This window comes from Cricetulus griseus (genome assembly GCF_003668045.3).
Source record: "Cricetulus griseus strain 17A/GY chromosome 1 unlocalized genomic scaffold, alternate assembly CriGri-PICRH-1.0 chr1_1, whole genome shotgun sequence".
NCBI classification, from domain to species: Eukaryota; Metazoa; Chordata; class Mammalia; order Rodentia; family Cricetidae; genus Cricetulus; species Cricetulus griseus.
The window spans coordinates 250,428,856-250,448,709 of record NW_023276807.1 but is presented as its reverse complement, the minus strand read 5'-3'; the positions used below and the strand labels follow the sequence as shown (position 1 = coordinate 250,448,709).

Here is a 19,854-nt window from a genome sequence, read left to right as displayed (position 1 = left end):
TCGCAGGCATGCTTTGGTGTTTCAGTCTGTGTGGTTTCTCGCCAGCTTCCCCTAATGAATGGGATGTGGTGCTGAAGAGGGACGTGCTGAAAGCTTCTAATCATTTCTATTCTCTTTAATCTGGGGCATTTGAAACGTAAGTAAGTGACTGGTGCGGCAGCCCTCCCTGTGCAGTTCAAATGTGTGAGTCACAGCCTTGGAGAGCAGGAAGCCGGCAAGGAATGTGGTGACGTGGTTTCAGGATCCATCTGGCAGAGGTCTGTGATCAGCCTGTTGGAAAACCCACCTCTGGGCACGGTTGCACGAATGGAGGTTCTGAGCAGGAGGTGGGCCTGATCAAAGTTGTTTAATCTGACTTTTAAGGACGGAAATACTGGAACTCTGGAACCCTGTTGAGATGCAATTGCAGGAATCTAAATAAAAGGTGAGGGGGGCCTGGTAAGTGGTGCAAGTCCCTGAGACTAGGCAAAAAAGAACCAATAGGGCAACTTGTGAAAAACATTGCTATGACCTGGCTGATAAAAGGCAACATTAGTCAATGGCCTGGCTTATCAGATGATCAAAACAAACCTCTTTTTGAATCATAAATCAAATGTGCACAGGTGACATGGCCTTCACTATATCACTAACCTTCTTGATTCTTGCTTTCCTAACCTGTGAAGAGGATGAGGGCATTTGGAAAGGTTGAACAACTGTCTTGAAATACACAGACAGTGGAGAGGATATAATGTTTTTACACATTGGATGTAGAAGAGAGTGAACAGTATCATTTATTATTGTTGGGAAATGGGGAAATCCAAGAACTGAAAGAATTAGGGTGGTGAATGGTTCATTCTCTATAGAGATTTGTAGCTTTATTCACCAGCTACCAGAATGGTAAGTGAACAAGTATATTTTGAGAATGATTGCGATTTACTAAAACACACAAACAAGAAAACAGACAATGCTTATTGGAGTACTGTGGTGGCCGACAAGACTTGATGGTGGCAAGAACTGATGTTAAATTGAGAGTTTCATTTTAGTGAGTTATCCATTAGACTACTGTGTGTCTCACTCAGACTGAACTTAATGCGAGTCCAACTCCACATATGATGTGTTTCTCTATTGTACTTCATCACACAGCCTTTAGGTGCCACCATTGAAACCTGAGTGCTTATTTGGGTCCCCACTATTGCTTTCATATAGGAGCTATAGTTTAGAATAGTGGTTCTCATCCGTCTAAATGCTCAGACCCTTTAATATGGCTCCCCCTGCTGTGGTGACCCCCAGCCATAGAATTATTTTTGTTGCTATTTTATAGCTGCACTATTGTTATTGTTATGAATCATAATGTAAATATTTTCCAATGGTCTTAGGTGACCTCTGTGAAAGGGTCATTTAACCCCAAAAGGGTCACAATTTACAGATTAAGAAATGCTGGTTTTGAAAGTAGTTACCATGATTGTTAACAAAAATGAGGTATGGAAAACCACAATTGTTCAAGTAAGAGAGGCCCGGGGTGGATGTATTTTCTTGGTTTAGTTATGAAGATAGTCTTCCGATGATGTCTTACAGTTTATGATTTTGCATACAGCTGCCTTAGAAAAAATCTGAAGTATGCCACTGTATAAAAAGCTGGCCTTTTATCTTGAGGACTAATGGGAAATTCTCCATCGCTTTTTAAAAGACATCTTGCTGTGTGTAGTGATTTTTTTAAAAGAGCAAGTTATGAAAACCTCTGACAGCCTCTTCAGTAAAAGATCCAGGATCATCAAGCATTGATGCAAAGACAGAATTTGCTTTTGACACTTCAGAATGGGCTTCTGGCAATATTATGTCTGTTTCAGGTTTTTAGGTGCACTGCACAGTTTGGAAACTGAGTTATACGGTGGCCTAAGCCATAGACAAGCACTGCCGAGGTAAGGGCATTCCCGGGTCCATTGCACTAGCTTACGGTGTTTTTGCAACTGTGGACATGTCACATGAGTATATCAGCAACATCCGTTTGGTGTAGCCAGCCCCTAAGTAGGCGTGGCTACAGCTTCGGATTGGAAGGAGGTGTTCAGGCTTGGGCACCTCCTTCCACTTTGGGGTTTGATTATGCATTCCAAATGGTTTTTATAGCTCTTTTACTTGCTCATGTAAAAGATCTCAAAACTAACCACTAATTTTACACACACACACACACACACACACACACACACACACACACACACACACACACACACAATAAGAATGTAAAGTATTTGTGTAAGAGATGTAAGCATGAAAAGAAATGTTTCACAGAATTTGGCTATGTTTGCAAAGATATCCACAATCACATTTTTAACTCTGTAACCCAAGAATCGGTTAGGTTATAGGACAAATGAGAATAGAAGACAGCAAAAGAAATGAAAGCTGGTAATCAATGTGCCTTAGAATAGGATTACACTGGATCATCCAGATGTGTTGATCATAATGACAAAACCCGTAAATGTGGATGTGGAAGACACAGGTTTGTCAGAGTGATGCCATCTGAAACAGATGGAGCTGGTGATTTTTGGCTTTGGAAAAGTAAAGGATTCCTGAGCCAAAGAAAACCAGTTGTCTCTTACTTGGAAAAGAATTCAGATACTCCCCTAGACTTCCATCAAGGAACACAGACTTGTTGACACCCAAATTTTAACTCTGAGGAATTCATTTCAGCTTCTCACCTACCCAAATATACATATGCAATGAGAGAGAAATAGAGAGGCAGAAATATAGTCTTGCTATGTGGTTTATCCTGGCCTCAAACTCTGGTCCTCCTCTTTCAGCCTTCCATATGCTAAGATTCTAAGGGTGTACTGCTAATACATTAGTATGGGCTGTTTTAACACAGTTTCAACAATTTCTTAACACCAGTAATAAGAAACAAACTAAGAGTATGTCTAAAGAAGATTCGTATATGTCTGGGCAAGAAGGAAACTTTGAAATTCTCTCAGATTTAATTGTAAAATTGAAAGTGTTAACTGATTTACATTGTGTTTTGCTTGCCTTGTATAAAACTTTGTATTTTAAAACAAAATTCACATGAAGTATACTTTAATGCATATCTAGACTATCACATTGTCCATGGAGAGTTTCTACAATTAATATGTATATAAATACCCTGGAAAATGTGAAAGATAGTTATTTCAAATTCCACTCCATAGCTATCACTTAGGAGAATCTAAGGTAAATCAGAAAATATGATACACTAGAATTGTAGCCTATGAAACATCAGCAGAAAATGTTTTGATTGGCTTTCCTCACATATTCTGAAATTCCAAGTTAATGAAGCTAGAGAATCTTTTTAACTTAAAACACATAGATTATAGATAGTCATCATGCTGCATTGTTATGAGATTGGAAGCTGTCTCTTTTAAAAACAAATTTACCCTAGAAAATTTCAGACAGGAATAAAAATAAACCAGAGTACAGTGAGCCCCCAACCATTTGACTTTCAGTTTATACAATTAACTTTGCATGGCCAGTCTGGTGTCATCTTTGCTCAGTATTTTTCTCCTGGTACATATTTTATTGAAACAAATTACACAATACTATAAATCTATTAATGTAGGTCTTAGTATAAAATACAACATCAAAAGGATTATTCATTTATATGGTGCATTGCCTTGATCATATCTTTAATATAATATAATGCATTGCCTTGATCATATCTTTAAAAATTCAGTAAAATACTAAGATCATCAAAAATCCAGATATTGTTTACATTTCTATTTGTCTTATAAGTGGTATTTTGTAATATAATTATTTTGATCAAAATCCAGAGAAAGTGCCAGCATTATGAACAACTGATATGTATTTTAAATATCTTTTAATCTACAGCTCTCCCCTCCCTGTCTTGTTTTGTCTGGTTACTTGTTTGTTAAAGAAGATAGGTTGTGTGTCCTGTTGTCTGCCTTCCTCTGGGGTTTGCAGATTCATCTCCATGGTGTGGTTTGAGATATTCCTCTGTCCTATGTTCTTCTTATATCATAATAATTAGATCCGGAGTCTAAATACAAACAGGTTCAGGAAACCATCTACTTTGGTTAGATGAATATATATTCTATGTCTCACTAATGCTTGCAAATGAGCAGCCCTGTGCATTTCAAATGTTAACCACAGTGTGATGCATGGCTTGGGGAATTTTAAACTATTTCAATTGTTCAATTCTTGAGAAAGCTCTTCTGATACCATTCATGACTAGAATAGAACATGCCTCCTTTCAGAATAATGAAATGCCACTTTAAGGGAGAAGATTTTTTTTTTTAAGAGCTCAGGTTTTCGCTTAACTAGGAGGTGAAAAGGGATAATTTAAATAATTTCTTAATTTAAATAATAAAAGAAAAATCTAAGTATAGGTTTGTTCTGAGTTAAGATTTTATCTCTGCCCAACCTGGATCAGAGGTACCAGCGACCACACATATGGTGACTTCCAGAACTCACAAAAGAAGTCTGCACATGACAAAAGCAACTCCTATTTACTTGGTATATACCATATGCCAGCACCATTCAGGACATTGCTTCAGTATCATCTGATTAAAATCTCACACAACCTTATCTTACACAGGAAGAGGTAAAGTGAAGACTTCTAATGAGTGAAGGCATTGTGAGGAGTCAAAGTCATGGAGACTGATTCCTGAGCCTGCGTTTAATCTCTCTGCAAAATGGTCCCTGGTAACATACAGTTGGAAGAAGACATACATGGATAGCTAATTAAGAGCTTTGCTGTCTTTGTTTTGTTTTATGGATGTTTGCTATTAGCTTTATGTCTGAATTTCATTGCCTTTCATTATACTACAGTGTGAGCCAATCTATTCAGGCACAGGCACTACGTTTGTCTTTTAATTCTTCCAAAAGATCCACGAAGGAGGGTCCACAATTGCTTCTTGAACTATGAAAAAGAACCATACATGTTTATTACTAGTTATACAAAGTAACTCTTACTGTTCCACACATTAATTTAGAATGTTGTGTTGAGTGTTTTGTGCAGTTTCTTCTCCTACACCATCTCTATGTACAATTTAGTGACTCAGTGCCAAAAATGCATTTTGTCATTTATTCTTGATCTCCTAATTCTTTTATTGTTCAATTAATCAGAAGGTTTAATATCTATAAGGTCACACTAGGATGTACACCTAGAAGTAAGACCCTTCCATAATTACTGCTTTCAAGTTATAAATTACTTCACAGAGTTATTCCTTAGGTAAAAAGATTAAGTAAAGATGGATACAAGTGCATTTTTATAAATGTGGATTGGAAGTAAATTCCCTTTGTTGTAAGTTATAGATTAGTGGAACATACATACACAATAAATCTCCATGTCCCTTGAGAGGTGCCATTGCACAATGGAGAAGTGTCCAGCTTTGGAATCACATCATGTGTGAGCTGACACTGTACTACAAATGTAATGGTATGAGTTGCCTCTTTGATTCTCACTTTTCACTTCTTGAAATGTTTTTTATTAATACAGATTAGTAATATGTGAGTAAAATACTAGATTTGTAGTGACACTTAACAAATTAATATTTTTGAATTGTAATTAAAAATATTCTGTGTAACATTATATTTTGATGGTCCTGTCTGAATTTTTTTCTTCCCTTTTTATAATGTTTAAACTTCAAAGATAAGGTTGATGTGCAAATTAAAAAAAAAACAGGAATATCCACTGTGCACAAATGTGCAAAATGCTGCAATGAGCTACTGTGCAGCCATTTTCCAAGAACATGATTACCAGAGGAAAGTGGTGCAGTGTTTTCCTTAGTTTGTCTTTCCTTTGTGTGTGTGTGTTTATTTTTTCTTTTCTTTTTTTTGTTTCAATTGAATGTTTCAATTGAAACATTTTGTAGGCCAGGATAGCCTTGCATTAATAACTTTCCCTGCCTCTCCCTCCCAAACCTAATTATTGGAATTAAGAAAACTACTTTTAAGGCAGGTCAGTGAGAAAGGTGTTTGCCTCCAAGTTTGACCACCAGGGTTTGATTCTCAGGAATTAGATGGTGGAAGACAAGAACTGATACCTACCTCTGGCCTTCACACTCACTGTGGTATGGGCATTCTTGCACACATACAGACAAGTGAACAGAATGAATAGGTACAATATAAAATAAAATTGTTCTGACTTAGTATCTGAAGTTTATTTTTATGAAAGGTAAATGATGAGACATGAAATACTTTTGCTCCACGTGATCATTTAAGATGGGTTAAGACCTGGCATCAAGTGGCACACACACACACACACACACACACACACACACACACACACACACACGTATATATGTTCTTGTGAGAAAAGGAAAAACATATTGGGATGAAACAATCACCTTTTCTTCAGACCCAAGCAAGGCTGGTTCAACATTTCTTCCTAGACTCACTTTACAAGACCTTTATGGCATGCCCACATCTGATTGCAAGAGAATCTAATACAGCCATCTGGCAGGACATGTGACAGGAAAGGAAGAGTTACAAATTTTATTATTACTTGCAGCATTTATTATTTCTTTCACACGATAAGTGAGATGATAAGGGAAATTATACATTGGTGATAACAGATTATAAGAACAGTGCTTTGGATATTATATCACTGAAAAAAATGTCAACTGAGTTGCTACTCCTTTGTGTGACTCAAAGATCCTGTGATTAAGACTTGAGTAGCCAAAATGTAAAGTTAGTGGTAAATGATGAATTAAAGATATATTTTAGTGAGCAGATTAATGAAAAAGGTGGGAAGATATATGGAAATAATGCTGTGTTGGACATAGTAATGAAGATCACAATTTATTAGGTATGTTGTTTCTTGAACAAAAATTCTCTTATTGTTTAGGATTGTTTTAGCTATCCTGGGTAACTGTGGCTCCATAAAATGAATTGGGCCATGTTCTTTCTGTTTTTATTTTGTGGAATAATTTGAGGAGCATTGGCATTAACTATATTTTGAAAGTCTGTTAGAATTCTGCACTAAAATCCTCTGGCCTTGGAATTTTTTGGTTGTGAGACTCTTAATGACTGCTTCTATTTCATTAGTGGTTATAGGAACTGTTTAAAAACTCAGTGTTGTACCCAGGGTGGCTGTCACTTTGTGACTTTGTGTCATGGGGTTTACCTAGTGTCACATTTGGGAAAACAGAGACAGGTTTTGGTTAAAAACTTACACACACACACACACACACACACACACACACACACACACACAAGGAAAGCTCTGAACAATGTGACCTTCAGTCACCTTTGCGACCTTATCCAGTCTGGCCATTCAGCCATTCGTGTTGCAGTTGCCTATAGGGCTTTGATTGGGGTATTTTGTAGACTACAAAAACATACATAAATGGCTTTCCACTCTGTCATCAAAGAGGGGGCAACTGTGTTAAGCAAATCAAGATAGTCTTAGAAAGATAAATATCACATGTTGTCTCTTATTTGTAGTTCTTAGATTTTATATAGGTACACAATATCAGGAACATATGTAAGAATGAAAGTAGAAATGAAACTGTCTAGGGGCACATGGGGATTAAGCAGATGGGGAGGGTGAGATCTGGGAAGGCAGAGTTGTATAAGGGAGGGGATATGTTCAATGTATTATATGTACCTTTATGAAAAAGTAAAAAAAAATTAAGCAACTTCAAAAGTTATAAAAAAGTTCTCTATCAATTAATTAGGTAGAGAAACTGATCAAAGGCCTCACAGTAAGATGGTATTGCAAGGATAGTATGATTATTGATTATAGGTATTCTAAATGCTGGGTTTTCTACAACAAAATGTCATGATTTAAGGTTGGGAGAAATCACGACAGATTTATGTATGTTGATTGATGATGTGTTCACTTGCATTTGACAATCCTGAGAGCAACTCACATTTATGAAGAGAAATTCTTAAAAAGTTAAGTAGGATTTATTTTCTCCCTACATTACATCATTGTCAATTATGTAAAAAAGTAATTGTTTGAAACTTAACTACAAAGGTTATCTTGGCATTGTGTTTTGCTATATTTATGGATTGTTTCAGTAAGTAGTTAAAATCTATTTGGTCTCTTGTTCCACGATACTCTGCTCTTCCATAAATCATAACCTTGTATCATTTTCCCAATTTTACAGAAACTATGCAAAAATTTGTTGCAAACATAAGACTATATTAATGAAAGCAATTAAACAGTAAAGTTACTAGTAGCAAACATCAGAGATTGTCAGAAAATTCAAAATCACATTGCAGCAAAGCACAGAAAGGATTTAGGATGGTGGGAGACAGAAATTAATAAAAAGCAAATGATGTAAAGATGTTTGATATTCATTTAATCAACCAAATATATTTTCCCAAATATATTTGCATATTATGTATACATACAAATTGTGTATGCCCTTTTAAGAGAACATTAGGATCATGATGAGCTTTGGCTCTTGGCTAAAGATTGCAAAGTGTAGAGAAAAAGGAGTGACAGTTCAGGTATAAGGATTAGCATGAAGTATGACAGGAAGGTCACTGTTTAGTAAAACTGGTCTGATCCCAAGTGACATGTATTTTGGAACATGAAGGGGAAAAATTAGCAGACAGAACATATACTGGTGAAGGGCATGGATTTTTGGAGTTATATCACTTTCTTTCTCAGTTCTATGTTTAATAACTTTGTCATCTTGGACCTTAAAAATATTTTTAACTGTTTCTTTATTTATCCAAGTAAGTTTATAAAATATAAATGCTGTCACATTAGTAAATCTCCTATCAAAATGACTGATTTGTATTAAAAAATCAAATATTTGTAATTAAGTACATTTTTACTAATATTCTCTAGATTTTGAGTAGTTTAATCATACAAATACTTATAACACACATACACTTTTAAGAAAGATTTGTTTTGACAAGTAGCATGGAACTGTTCCTAGGAGGCAACTGATTTCTTTGCCCTCTGAATACCTTTGCGATTTTAAATTTCCTTCTCTTACTACTTTAAAAATTTCAGTGGGTTGTTGTATATCAATTATAATTCTTGAACATTTTATTATCCTCTGGCTAGTTTCTAATAATGCAGTATACTGTTTGGATTTTTGTCATATTCTGCTTATCTTCCCACCCTACCTTTGGAGACCCACACAGGGGAGAGAGTCAGCCTTCCATTTTGTGCAACCAGAAATCAGAGAGCTCACAACCCAAGAATCCTCCATAGAAACCCTTGAACTCTATTTTACTGATTGCCATGTGTTTTATTTATTTTTATGGTTAATTTTGATTTAATTAATTTATTTTGATCCCATATTTTTGAATTATTTTGATTCCCTCCCTACTCTCTTCTCATTCCCCTGCCTCCCATTCTCTCTCCTCAATACATTCCTTCTCTGCTTCTGTTAAGAAAGGGGCAGGCCTCCCATGGGTGTCAACAAAGCATGGCGTATCAAGTTGCAGTAAAATAAGCTCCTCACCTTGTATTTAGGCTGAACAAGGTGATCCAATATGAAGAATAGGTTCATAAGAGCTGGTCAAAGCATTAGGGACAGCCCCTGCTCCCATTGTTAGGGGTCTCACAAATAGACCAATTTACACAACTGTCACATATATGTAGAGGGTCTAGGTCATATCCACACAGGCTTCCTGGTTGTTGTTTCAGACTCTGTGAGTTCCTGTGAGCAAGGTTAGTTGTTTCTGTGGGTTTTCTTGTGATGTCCTTGACTCCTCTGATTCCCATAATCCTTCCTCTTTTTAGCAGCATTCCCTGAGCTCTGCCTCATGTTTGGTTATGGGTCTCTGCATCTGTTTCCATCAGTTACTGGATGAAAACACTGTGATGACAACTGGGCAGTCTACTCTGATCACAGGAGAAGGCCAGTTCGGGCTATGCATCTGCTATTGCTAGCAGACTTAGCTAAGGTCATCCTTGTAGATTTACGGGAGTTTCCTTTGCATCAGACCCTGAAAAGTGTCCCCACTTCCTGCCATCTCTTTCAGTAGTGCCGCCCTCCACCCATGATCCAAGTTCTCAAGTTCCCATCTGCACTTGTCCCAAGTCCACTCAGGAGATCTCTTCATTTCCCATTCCCAGGGTAATCCATGAGTTTGGGCCCTCCTTGTTACCTAGCTTCTCTGGGTCTGCGGATTGTAGCATGGTCATCCTTTACAGCTAATATCAACTTATGTGTGAATACATACTAGTTTTATTTTTCTGGGTCTGAGTTACCTCATTAGGATGACTTTTTTCTACTTTCATCCATTTGCCTGCAAATTTCCTGACTGCATTGTTTTTAATGAGTGAGTAATACTTCCATTGTTTAAATGTACCATTTTCTTTACCCATTCTTTGGATGAGGTGCATAGAGGTCGTTTCCATGTACTAGTTATTACAAATAGCTACTATGAACATAGTTGTGTAGGTATCCTAGTGGTGTGATTGTGCATCCTTTGGGTATATGCCCAGGAGTGGCATTGCTGCGTCTTGAGGTAGATTGATTTCCAATTTTCTGAGAAACCACCACATTGATTTCCGAAGTGGCTGTGCAAGTTTGTACTCCCACCAGAAATGGGGGAGTCTTCCCCTTGCTCCACATCCTCTCCAGCATACTCTGTCATTTGTGGTTTTGGTCCTAGCCACTCTGACAGGTATAGATGGAATCTTAAATTAGTTTTGATTTGCATTTCCCTGATGACTAAGGATGTTGAACATTAAGTGTTTCTTTGTCATTTGAAGTTCTTCTGTTGAGGATTCTCTGTTTATGTCTGTAACCCATTTTTTTAAATTAGATTGATTATTTGTTGTTTTTATTTGATGTGTAGTTTCTTGAGTTCTTTATATATTTTGGAAATCAACCCTCTGTCAGACATAGGATTAGTGAAGATCTTTTCCCATTCTGTAGGTGGACATTTTGTACTATTGACAGTGTCCTTTGACTTACAGACCCTTTTAAGTTTCATGAGGTACCATTTATTGACTGTTGATCTTAGTGTCTGTATTATTGGTCCTCTATTCAGGTTGTTGCCTCCTGTGCCAAAGCTTTCAAGACTATTCCAAATTTCTCCTCTATCAGGTTCAGTTGTAACTAGATTTATGTTGAGGTCTTTGATCCACTTGGACTTGTGTTTTGTTCAGGGTGATAGACATGTATCTATTTTCATTTTTCTACATGTTGACATCAGTTATTCCAGCACCATTTGTTGAAGATGCCTTTTTCCTATTGTATATTTTGGCTTCTTCTTCAAAAATCAAGTGTCCCAAGGTGGCCTTGTGTCTAGGTCTTCAATATGATTCCATTGATCCACCTGTCAGCTTTTATGCCAGTACCATGCTGTTTTTATTACTATAATTCTGTGGTAGAGTTTGAGATCTGGGATGGTGATACCTATGGATGTTCTTTTTTTCTTTTTGTATAGAATTGTTTTTAGTTAGTCTGTTTTTTTTTCCATATGAAATTGAGTATTGTTCTTTCAAGGTTTGTAAAGGATTGTATTGGAAATTTGATGGGGATTATGTTAAATCTGTAGATTGCTTTTGGTAAGATGTCAATTTTTACTATGTTAATCCTACTGACCCATGAGCCTGGGAGGTCTTTCCATCTTCTGATATCTTCTCCAATTCTTTCTTCAAAGACTTAAAGTTCTTGTCATACAGGTCTTTCACTTGCTTGGTTGGAGTGAGTCCAAGATATTTTATGTTGCTTGTGGCTGCTACTGTGAAATGTATTATGTTCATGATCTGTTTCTCAGCCTTTTTATCATTTGCATGAAAGAGGGACACTGATTTTGTTTTACTCAATCTTTTATCCAGCCATGTTACTAAAGGTGTTTGTCAGCTGTAGGAGTGCTCTGATGGAATTTTTGGGGTTGCTTAAATATATTATCATGTCATCTGCAAATAGCAATACTCCGACTTCTTCTTTCCCAATTTGTATCCCCTTGATCTCCTTCTGTTGCATATTATTGCTCTAGATAAAACTTTGAGTACTTCTTGAATAGATATGGAGAGAGTGTACAGCCTTGTCTTGTTCCTGATTTTAGTGGAGCTGCTTTGAGTTTTTCCATTTAATTTGATTATGGATGTCAGCTTGCTGTATATTGATTTTTATTATATTTAGGTATACCGCTCATATCCCTGCTCTTTCCAAAACTTTTTATCATGAAGTGGTGCTGGATTTTTGTCAAAGGCTTTTTCAGCATCTAACGAGAAAAATCCACATGATCATTCCATATGTTTTATGAGGATAATGGAGAACTGTGGAGTGTTCCATTTTTTGCTATTTAATACTTCTGAAACAGGGTAGATGCAGACTAAACTTACCTTCTACACATGCAACAACATAATTGCTTGTCATATTATGATCTGACACTGTCTCTAAATTCAGGTACTAAGTAGAAACTAGTGCCTATAACTATACCCTCCAAACAGTTAAAGTGCTTTCTCATTCTTTCAAAGCCCATTCAAAGTAATGGCAATGCAAGAGAGATGAAGCAAGTTTTCCAACTTGGAGACCACTGAACCCAGGGAATACCAGTTTTGTAGAAATCCATAGTTTTATTGATTTACTTATAGCTTTCTTCAATATGACTTATTGAAAGCTAACCCACATTTCCTATGAGCTATAGCTTAGATCATATCTGTCCTACCTTGAAGGGATTGTGGGACCCCACCTCTCCCCTTCAACCTTTGGTTCCTGGTTATCAAAAGTTGATCAGCTTCCTTTGCCACTTGGTCTTTCCATAACAGGATGCCTTGTCACAGTCTCTCAGACAGCAACACAAATGACAATGGACTGAAACTTTCAAGAGTTTCTTCTGTTAAACTGATTAACTTGTGACTGGAGAGATGGATGAATGGTTAAAAGTACTTGTTGCTCTTGCAGAAGATTCAAGTTCAGCTTCCAGGACCCACATTAGTTGGTTCACAACCACCCACAATGCCACTTTAAGAGGACTCAATGACCTTTTCTGGCCTCTGTGACCACCTACATACACATACATTTAAAAAAAAGTTATCTCATGGATTTTGGCACAGTGACAGAAATCTGATTACCATACCTCCAGAGGAAAGTATGTAAGAACTACACTTCTACCTTGAAAGGTATTGCTAGTCCTTCTCTCAAGTCTGCTCATGTGTAGTCAGAAAAGTTGAGGTTTGATGGTTGCCATGGCGATTGAACTTGTTCCGACTCCACCTTGGTAGATGTTGAAAACATTTGATTTTTTCCATGCTTTATATATTAGCTTTGATGAGGAATGGCCAATTCTATATGGAAATCCCTTACCATATTTTATCAAATATTAAGTTTAATGTTTAGTTCTACCCAATGAGGAAGATATGATTGATACCCTAATTTCAGAATAAGGAAACTGGAAATTTTTGAAGAGGGACCTGTCTTATGTTTCTTATGTTATAGCAGTCTTGCTAGGATTGTCAGTTGTGTCTATTATTCTCCTGAAACCAATCTCACACTCAGAGCATAACATTTCACTACACCAGTAAATCTGTTTCATTTCTATCATTTTATTTTTTTTAGCAAAAATCCATAGAATTGAAAAATTATATTCAGTAGGCCTATGATTTAATCAGATTCTCTTGGCTAAAATGTAAGATATAAATCTTGAATTATTAGTATTATACAAGTAAACATACACCATCTGATAGATTTGCACTTATATATTATTTATAGACTCAATTTTAAGGAGAGTGGCAATGCCCATAAAACAGAGAAAGCAAATAACTTTATATAGAGTGCATCTGCCTCTGATAAGTTAGGGCTGAGTCCTTGTTATCTATCATTGTGCTCTTTGGTTTTGAGAAATAAAACTGATCATCTTATTATATATGCCTCAAAATAAACATATACTTAACAATAATTTCTTCTACTGGCCCTGCTTGGCATTTCTATGTGATAAAAAAATAAAAATAAGGACAAATCAGTAGAACCAGGGAAAGAAAAGGAACATTACTTTGATGGCTAGCAGTATACTATTAGTGGTTTTTCCTGGACTCAAATGTATCAGGTATGACCTTTACAGGAGACATAATACAGAAATATTTCACGTTATTATGTTGTTTTTCCATTTTGAATATGCAAATTACCTACATATTTTCAGCTTCTTGGTGTTTGGGTTCTCTTAAAGCAATTACAGAAGAGAATTTCACAAAGGATATGGAAGAGTGCTGCAGGTACTGCCTGCATCAGGGTGCCAGTTGGCATGAGGGACTTTGCTCCTCACAGGTGCCTGGAGGCAGATGCTAGACTATTATATTACCCCTGCTGAACTTGTGAATTGAATATCATTACATCACTTTGTAGATGATGGAAAATTTAGAGCACATGAAATATATATTTGGTAGCAACTCCTTTGCTAGATGAATGTATGGCAGGTGCATAGGTTATTGGATAAATCTACTCTGATTATATTTTTATATTAAGCATTAATATATTTTAATATATTGTAAAGAACTATCAGATGAGCAAATATTGGGAATCCTTGGCAAATACCAAAAGTTTTACACCTGCAAGGAACTTGTGTAGATGAAGCATAATATGTGAGCTTGGCAAAGAGTGTTTAAGCATCACTCTAAGATCAAGCTTAACTTTAATCATGAGAATGCACATAAGTAAATTTGATTACTGAGACCAAAGTCAAATTATCTATCATCTATCTATGTATAATTCATAATGTATCATCTATATCTACCTAATTCTAAAGTGTAACATCTATCATTTACTATCTGCCTATATCATCTAACTATCAGTTTTCTCCTTTGGTGGTTGAATATTCTCTCTCAAAGTGGAGCCTTTGCTTTCAGTAAAACTTACGGGGTTAAAAAAATGTTTGGCTTAATATTTGAAGATGGAGTTAACCTCCTGCTGTGCCTTAAGCATTTGAAGACCTGCCGCAAAGTAGGATTTTAAAGACAGCTTAATATTAAATTCAGTTTGTAGTATTCACATCTAATTGTTATAGGATGCATGTGCTGTGCTGCTAATAAGCAGCAGAATATCAATATTATTATGTGGCTTTTACAGGCATTTCTAGACCTTTGTCAAAGGATACTCTCCTTGTAAATATGTGGAGAAGCATTTATACAAGATTTTTAAAATTATGAATTGTCATTTTTATTCAACTAAGATATTCTTGAACTAGTATTATATACTCTTATTCATGTCTAGCTCTAAGTTCAAAGCACCTATTCTATAATGTTAAAATATCAATGGATACAATGTAATATATGCAAAAATTATGCTACTTGATCTAAAGTATGATGAAAAGACTTACTGAAGCCTAGACATTTTAATAAGTGGACTTAAAAATCAAATGGAGCTATCGGCTGACATTCTTTCTTTGTGTTTCAGTTGTTCTGTATGTTCATAGTGTCTTTGTACCTCCTTTATAACTAAAAAATAGAAGTCCTATATTAAAATGCTACATTTGTCTGGAGAAGAAGAAATGATTTTGTAATGCAGTCATTATTAATCATTAATAACATGACAGAGAAGTTGAATGCAGAGGGAAGAATCCAGTCAGTTTTATTATTCATTAATACTTCCTGAAGGAGCTAACTTTCATAGAGAGAATAGACAGTAGAATTATAATATTTCACAGTTACGATGAACATATGACCACGTGTCAGGATGCCTTGCCTTTTGATATTTCCAAAGATTTATGCTAGTGAGTGATATTATCACAATCTATTGTCATTGTCACTCAGACTTAGTTGTTGGATTATTTTTTATCTTAAAACTATTAATGATTTTATATTTTCAAAAGAAGATTTTTATGAGATTTTAAAACATACTATTATCATAATCACTAAAATTATTTGAATGACTTTAGGAGTGTCCCACTTTTGATCTTGGCATAATTTCAACTTAGAAGCAAGAATCTTTGACTGTAACCTTGGCTTCTAGAGTGATTTTTTTCATACTGTTGGCATTAGTATTTAATTAATCTTCAGTTAAATTACATTCATTTCATGTTCTCATGTTAGCCTATGTTTACTGAAGAGAAGTCCAAGGGCTGTTTGTTACTTGTCATACATTAAAATTACAATGAGTTTTGTAAAAACTATGAAATAGAGCTAGTAAAAGTTTGATGCTTGCTTAATAGTAGGAATAAAATATTTCATGTTTTTTTCTGCAGATTATCTGGTCTCCTAATTAAATAGGAAAGTGAAAGTCATTCAACATGCTCTTCCTTAAATCCTTTTTGTAACTTTTATTGTCCTTGTATAACTTTAAATTTGTCCTTTCTTTTCTCTGCAGAATAAAGATTCAAACTATTCATTCATTCTCTTCTAAACCAAGTTATTATTTCTAGTTTCTGCCCAATGAGGTGGGGATGAGGTGGGACATGACAAGACCCTCCTCTAATAATTAACATATTCTTTGGTTTTGTGGTCTAGCTCCTGTTTTCTATCTATTCCTTCCTGGACAAACTTGCTGCGAGTTCATTCTATATTCATTTTCTTCACACTTATTCATAAACACAGTACAATCTGTCTCCATCGTCTCTATACAATGACGTTTTGCTCATTTCTGATGAACATTTCTGAAAAGAATAACAGTGTTCTAAGTTAGTGTGATGTGTAATTGATTGTCAAGTTGACAGGATTTAGAATCACTTAGGAGACAAATGTCTGGGCATGTCTGTAAAGGTGTTTCCAGGGAGTTTTAACTGAAGTGGCAAGACCCCCGGCAGAGTGGGGGGTGGCTCTCTACCATGGGTTTTGGGGTACCAGACTGAATAAAGATGAGAAAACCATTAGGACACTACCAGTCCTCTTCGTCTGCTTCCTGACCATGCAATGTGACCAGTGACCCAACACTCCTCAAACCACGCCTCTTCTCCTTGACATAATGGAGTGTTTTTTTTCATATCCTGAGCAAAGATAAACATTTCCTTAAATCACGTTTGTCACACCAATGATAAAATTAACAGATATACAGGAATATAAAAAAAAACCACTCTAGTTACTAAGGAGGTAAAAAGCCAGACATTAACTAGGGTGCTTTTCTTAACACCTGTGAAGTAAGAACATAAGACACTGAGCATGGCAGGAAATGAAGAGTTCAATTCTATAGTCACAGGATAGAGATGTAAGATTGTCTTAGTCTAATCCCACCCCAGTAACTCCACATGAATGCATAAAACACCAAAGGTTTAAAGAGTATAAATATATATGTACTAGGTTATGATTAACTGAGTAATTTTTGAATAAAATATTTTGAGATGAAATTGTATCATGTATAGAAAACCAGTAAGTAGGGTCAGAGGCTGGACTTTCCTGCATTTTCTTTCTTTCTTTGTCTTTAACAAAAAATAGAAACAACTAGAAGAAACAACCATGCTACCTTGGAGTAAAAGTACATTTTAAAGCCAGAGAGCAGAACCATTGTTTTATAGCTTATATAATTAATGTAGGCCATAAATTCCAACTTTATATTGGAAGTACTACATAAGTAAACCCATCCCATATTTCTTCTTAACATACATTCATTTCAGATAGCAAGAAAAATAATTTCTTTTATAAGCCCCAAGAATTTAATTTGAATTTGAGAATTAGTTTAGTTCTACCCAGCACATGAGGCACTCATAAAACTAACGTTGTCTTTAAATAATACTTGTGCCTAAGAGAAGAATTAACAGATTTTCACCAGCAAGCCATCTTACATAAATTTTACTCTATATGAGTCTTGCTATTTTCTCAGTTGTAATACTTTCTCCCTGGATATATCAATGAAGTTAAGTGTTTATTCTGCTTCAATTATTGTGCAGGTTGGAGATACAAATTCATTTGACTTAAGAATGTTGTTGTTGCTGTTGCTATTGTCTTTACCATCAGAGTCATTGGTCTACAAATGCTTCCTCATTGCCAGAGTTCAGTCTTGTTTTGCTAAAGATAGGATCTTACTATGTAGTCCAAGATGACCTCAAAGAAACTATCCTTCTGCCTCAATTCCTGATTGCTGGGATTATAAGCATGTGCCACCTGACCAGGCTGACACACGTCTTTTCTTTCTTTCTTTCTTTCTTTTTTTTTTTTTTGATAAATAGGGTAGCTTGCAAACCAGGCTGGGCTTCACACTCAATTTGTTGCTTTAGCTTGCTGTGAACTCAGTTCTCCAGCCTCAGCCTTGCAAATACTGGACTCAGCACACTGGGCTCTGCTATAGAATTTCCTCATGAACCCCCCTCTTTCTATGGATAAAACGGTCCCATTACCTCATTCTTTTGTTTCTTAGCATACTCTCAAAGCAACGTATACTTGTCCTTTCAACATGTAATAATTTTAATTAAATAATTATTCAAGCAATCCTTTCTTTGTTTGCTGTATTGCCTATTCCACCACCTACATCTGAAGATCCCATTTGTACCTAGCTTTTTAAATCAGGCTTTGTCACACAAAGAAATAAATCACTAATAGTCAATTAATGACGTTTTGAATGTTCTTTTCATTTCTGATTTTGATTCAGCCTTTCTTCTGTGTCGGTGTCTTTTGGTTCTCACACTAAATGTACCCATTTCTATAGAACACACACTGTTAACAATCTGTTCTCTAACATTTTCTACTAATACTGTAAGTTGACCCAGCACACATGTTGCTTCACAAATCACTGGCAACAGTTTTTGTCTAGTATTTGCTTCAAAAAACATAGTTTGCCATTTTTCCAAATTTCAATATCTACTCCGTTTCTTAGGTATTATTAATGCAAGCCAGTGGCATATATTTAATGAGTGTGTGTGTGTGTGTGTGTGTGTGTGTGTGTGTGTGTGTGTGTGTATGCAATTTCTTTACTAGTCAGGATAAGCTGTGTCAGGCTGAAATAGCAAATGATTAGGGGTTTGCCTGTTAATTTTCATTTCATTTGATATCTGCAGCAACATCATCTTAAAATACCCCCTCACAGACAATTTTCAATCAGGAGGAATGTGTTTCTGCTTACTACTGTGAAAGTTCCTATTGATGTGGACATGGAGATGACAATCCCACTTAGAGTTGCTACCTAAACTTGGAAATCCAAATATTCAACAATCTGCAGATGTGCTATTGACTCAAGGAAGCAGGTAAATTAATTTCCTTCCTTTCTTCCCTTAGACACAACTGACCAGACTTGTAGTATTTTAAGATAATGGAGGAGGTACCTACAAGATGGGGGCAACCCTTCAGTTCCACGTGAACTAAGATACATCTTCATACTAGAGGGTCCCTCCATTTCCTTCCTCACTCCCCCTGTTATGTCTGCTCACTGTCTGTGTTCACTAATAAATCACAATGTAGGAATGGAGAGAGAATTTTCACTTTATGCTTAATTGTCTAAGGAAGAAAGTTGAACTCCTCAAGTATCATTCGGAGTCCTTCTCATTCTAGTCCCTTTAATGGTGAAGTGACATTTCTTATAAATCTGAGTCTATCCTTATCCCCCATTTGGGACCAGCTATCTTCCCTCCCTCCTCTCCTTCCTTTCTCCTAAATGCTCTGGATCTTTGTATGCTACAGAATTAACGTTTACACTGACGATAAATATTCTAATTACGAGCACCATTAAGACCTCTAAGAAGCAGCTGGAGTGTGTTTATTTATGTAAAGGGCCTCCAAATGCTGGTCAGGTTTAAATTTAAACACAATAAGTCATATAGACATGTTTTTAAATGCTTCAAAATCTTCTACATTGTCCTACTTAATTCCGTCAGTTCGATGATGCAAATATTGAGTGAAGGTGAGAAAAACATCAAAATAAATGATTAGTAAATTTCATCAAATTTGGGTTCCATAGCATCCCTTCAATGCTTGTCTTACAGATTTTTTGTTACAGATTGTATTTGTAGGAACTGAAAATTTTGTAATAAGAAATCTTTGAGAATTGGACTTTTCAACTGAAAGTTAATGCAAAAATATTTGCATTATTAAGAAATGATATTCCTTAA

General features: G+C 35.9%; 1 long non-coding RNA gene across 2 annotated transcripts in view; it reads left to right on the top strand.

Annotated features, from left to right (window-relative positions):
• The first annotated feature begins 230 nt into the window (after positions 1-230).
• The window catches only part of LOC103159560, a 41,839-nt gene continuing 22,215 nt past the window's right edge, over positions 231-19,854 (top strand). Inside the window, exons 1-2 of one of the 2 annotated variants that reach the window (XR_003480884.2) lie at positions 231-424; positions 1,827-1,898. This is a non-coding gene — a long non-coding RNA (uncharacterized LOC103159560). The remainder of the gene's footprint in view (positions 425-1,826; positions 1,899-19,854) is intronic. The other variant, XR_004772546.1, reaches the window with a different exon arrangement.